Genomic DNA, 4834 nt, shown 5'->3' with positions numbered 1-4834 from the left:
TCAGACTGAAAGTTGTTTAAATGTTTTTTTTCTAAATGTGGATTATCTCTCTAACTAAGTACCAAAAAATAATGATTAATTTTGACACTAAGAATAGATAGAAGTCATGGGGCCCATTACAAAGAATTTCTTCTAAAAAATAACCCTTCAAAGATTTGAACTAAGTCACTTTGACCCATAAAATGGGCTTTTCATCCAATGGGTTATGCAAGATTTGGCTAGCAGTCATGGGAATCTGCAGAGATTATTTTAGAATAAAAAGGTATTAAAAATTACAAGGGGAAAAATTGTCTATTGAGGTACAGAGTTCAAATGAAGCATGTTTCCACATTCAGATGAGTATGCATGAATGCAAACTAATAAGCAAAACAGATGTATCTATTGTGTGTCTTGCTCAATTAAAGTGAGAACAAAGAATAAGAATTTTACCTACTTGTTAGCGAGAAATCTCTCCATAAATAGGACACTTACTGTATTAAAATACCTTGCATGTGATGTTAGCATAAGGTCTTTATGAAAAGAGTAAAATTCCGGTTCTCATACGGTCATGTTGATAGCCAAGGTCTTAGATTCAGTTCAGTACCATGCAGATTACTGTTTTATTTATCTAATAGTAGCACCTAGGGGTCCTCATCAACATTACATGGGGGCCCTTTTATGCTAGGTGCTGTACATTCACATAGGAAGAGAAAATCCTTACCCTGAAGAGCTTACATCCTCAGTAGATCAAACCAACAACAGGTGGGAGAAAGGAGCTATTATAGGTTTCTTTATATTATGACTTTCTTAAATATTGTTGTAACACAAACGCATTTCAAAGCACTTTGGTACACAATTTTTAACAGCCCCTTAGCCTTCATGTTATTTCTTCTCTCTGCATTCCAGGATCCAACTTTCTTATAGCTTAAGGATAAAAGGTAATAAGCAACTGAGGTGCTTTTGAAAATAGGATTTAGGATCCCATGTCACTGAGATGCTTTTGAAAATTTTACACAAAAAATCTAAACTGGAGTGCCTAAATTTAGGCATCCAAATCTGTATTTAGGCATGTAAATAAAAGCGTCTTGGTTTTTCAGAGTCAGAGTATTTGGAGCTCCCATTGACTTCAGTGGAATTCGCGGATGCTAAGCACCTTGGACAATCAGGCCACCTTCATGTAGGTGTCTAAATACAGATTCAGGAGCCTAAATTTAGACATACATGTTTTGAGACTTCTGGGCTGGCATATTTAACAAAACATATAACGGCGTGTCGGAGATCTTGTATCTGAAGGTAGAGGTTGTGGTAGATAGTGTAGACACAAAATTACTTAGTTGCAGTGCAGAGAAGATTGTGAAGAACTTCAGAGGGACTCACGTGAATGGACAATCTGATAGATGAAGTTCAGTGTTGATAAACGTAAAATAATGCAGATTGGAAGAAAAAATTTAAACTGCTCATACATATTGCAGTGTACTAAATTGACTGTATCACCTCAACTCAGTAAAGACCACTGGTCAATGTGCAACTGAAGTAAAACAAAAAAAAAAAACCCCACGGTGTTAGAATATGCAACGGTGTTGCCTCATGTGCAGCACTGGTCACCCCATCTCAGAAAGGACATTGCAGAATTAAAGGGAGCTGAAAATGATTAGAGGTATGAAAAGACTCTGATATGAAGAGAGATTGAAAAGATTGGGATTGTTCACCGAAGAAAAGATGAGCAAGAGGGGGCATGATAAAAATATATAGAATAATAAATGGCCTAACGAAGGTAGAGAGTAGGTTCTGTTCTCCCTGTGTAATTAGCCAAGGGATGTTACATGAAAATAAAGTGTGATAAATTCAAAACTGATAGAGAGATACTTTTTCAGACAACACATAATTAGACTGTGGAACATATTGCAACATGATAATGTTGAAACCAAGAATGCAGTGAGACTGAAAGAGGTATAGGACATTTATACAGATAATGACAATAGCCAGAACTGTTATAGTTCATGCTAACAAATAATTGTGGAAAGGAGAAAAAACTTCATACTTCAGGGTTGAAACCAAACTATACTGTAGTTTAGGATGAAACCTTCATGATGTCAGATTATCCCATGTCTGCCTACTGTAGTGTTCCTCTGAAGCACCTGATCCTGTATGGAGTCTATGCCTCATTTTGACTGTGGTGCTTTTCTCTGCGCGCTTGCCGTAAGATCAAGAGCATCAAGAACAAGTGATGGCTGCAGAGAGAGAAAACACAAAAACAAAAAATAAATGAGTGATTTATATTTAGCATTTATCACACACACATTACATTAAAAGAACACTATTAAAATTGCAAAGCCAAGCACTCTGAAGTTAGGAAATGGCAGAATGAAGGGTGCCTGTGCAATCTTAATTTGGCTTCCTTTTGCCAATAGAGAAAAATGGGAGATGGGGGCACCCGTAGCATCGCAAGCAAACATAGATTAATGTTGAACCAACCCAAAATCTAGTGTATCAACATTTCCAAATCAACGTTTTTTTAATTCTCCATCCTGCAACAAATGTCAATAGTTCAACTTTTCATCCCGATTTGAGATGGAAAATAAATGTAAAAATATCTGAATTTCTCATGGGATAGAAATTTTTTGACCAGCTCTGTTCCCAAACTCTAATCCTTGGCCCACAGGGAGCAGGCTTATTCACAAGGTGCTAGCTGGGACGACAGCTGCTAAACTGTATTAAAATATTAAATGCTTTCCATGTAAGCAGTTGCTGTAATTACCACAAGGGTGTTACATGATTATGAATGGGAGGGAAGGACTCTGAGTCAGTCAAGGCATCCTTGATCCTAAGGGCATTAACATGTGCTGCATGCTATGAGCAAGTATGAGAACCACTGTCTTGACAATCATGCTAGGCCATTATTTCATACTGAGTGAGAGGAAAAAGCCTGCATTTGTGAGTCAAACCCCATCATTTCTAGCAGCCTCTGGCTTTGTAGGTGAATGTCTTCCATCTGGCCAAGACCAATTACTAAACATGGGAAATCTGATGCTAGAAATGGTGGTGTTGACTCATAAAGGCATGCCATTTGGAAAACTGGCCAAAAAAACATCAGCGGAAGGAAGAAATCAGAGAGCCAAACATCTTGAGAATGAGGCATCTCAAAGACCAGGCTAAGAAACGGCTTTCATTGCAATTGTTCTCATTTCAATGGGTTCTGACTCAAGTTTTCCCCATCCCATCTGGTTTCTTCTTTCCTTCATGGTTTCTGGGTTTACAGACCATAGACTCTTAGCCCAGATCCCTAGCTGGGTAAATTAGCATTGCTTCTTTTGTCTTCAGTGGAGCTGCACCAATTTATGCCATCTCAGGATCTGGCTCTCTTGGCTTAAATGGATCATGCCGCTGAGGATCCATGGAGAAAAAAGGCTCGGTGGGGTTAGAAAAACATTTTTAAATAAGCATTCCTAATCTAATTCACCAAATGGACTCCAGGCAGTTCAGCTAGGGAGAGATAATAAGACAGAAAGTATCATATTACCTCTATATAAATCCATGGTATGTCCACATCTTGAATTCTGTGTGCAGATCTGGTCACCCCATCTAAAAAAAAAAATGTTGGAATTCGAAAAGGTTCAGAAAAGAGCAACAGAAATGATTAGGGGTATGAAACAGCTTCAGAGATTAATAAGACTGGGACTTTTCAGTTTGGAAAAAAGATGACTTGAGGGGGAATATGATAGAGGTCAATAAAATTGTGACAGGTGTAGAGAAAGTAAATAAGAAAGCAGTGCTATTTACTCCTTCACATAACACAAGAATTAGGGGTCACCAAATGAAATTAATAGGCAGCCATTTTAAAACAAAAGGAAGTATTTCTTCACCAAACTCTTAGCCAGAGGATGCTGTAAAGTTCAAGACTATAACAGGGTTCAAAAAAGAACTAGATAAGTTCATGGAGGACAGGATCGTCAATAGCTATTAGCCAGGATGGGCAGGGATGCAAAACCATGCTCTGAAGTGTCCCTAGCCTCTGTTTGCCAAAAGCTGGGGAGGATGGATCACTTGATGATTACCTGTCCTGTTCATTCCCTCTGAAGCACCTGGCATTGGCCACTGTCAGAAGACAGGATATTGGGCTAGATGACATTTGGTCTGACCCAGAATAGCTGCTCTTATGTTCTTATCAACTAGCTATGTCTGGTTAAAATATTATTAATTTCAAACCACAGACAATTATTGAAATGTATTTCTGTCCTTCCTCAATGCAATGATACTAGTTATGAGTTTTATTCTCCCTTGTGTTGTGTCAATATCAGGATGTTAAATGCAACTTTTCCCCCCTTTTGTCTATGCTACTACAGTATCTGCAAAGAACAAGCTTGTAGCTGAGCAAAGGTAAAGAGGTTGCACTCGGGTGAGAGTGTGTGATATATCCTGAGCATTCCACACAACGTGGACCATTGGGCTCTGTGTACCGTAGAAAGGAACACATACCCTGATCAGAGGAGATGATGTAGTCTCCCAGCTGATTGGCTGAGGGAAATTAGGAATTAGGAATTCATATGCATGAAAACAGACTCATTGAACACATCTATCTCCCATTTTCTTCTGTTCAGAGCATGAGTGAAAGCTAGCGGGTAAATAAGTGACTGTACCTTCTAGATTTGGAGGGCGGTGCATGACTGTGTTCCCTTCATGATCGAATACAGCCTGTAGGTCCTTGACCTCAGTTCATAGCCAGTGCACAAGCACTGTGGTGAGGGTTGGGGGGAGCGGTTGAATCTGATTCCCAGTGGTTCCAAGCAAGTATTCTTTTATTGTGTTACATTTTTATAAGTGCTAGAACAGAGGCAGGCTCAGATGGCAGAAAGCT

This window comes from Eretmochelys imbricata, chromosome 1, assembly GCF_965152235.1.
Source record: "Eretmochelys imbricata isolate rEreImb1 chromosome 1, rEreImb1.hap1, whole genome shotgun sequence".
Classification (NCBI taxonomy): Eukaryota; Metazoa; Chordata; order Testudines; family Cheloniidae; genus Eretmochelys; species Eretmochelys imbricata.
Note: the sequence above shows the minus strand (reverse complement) of the source record.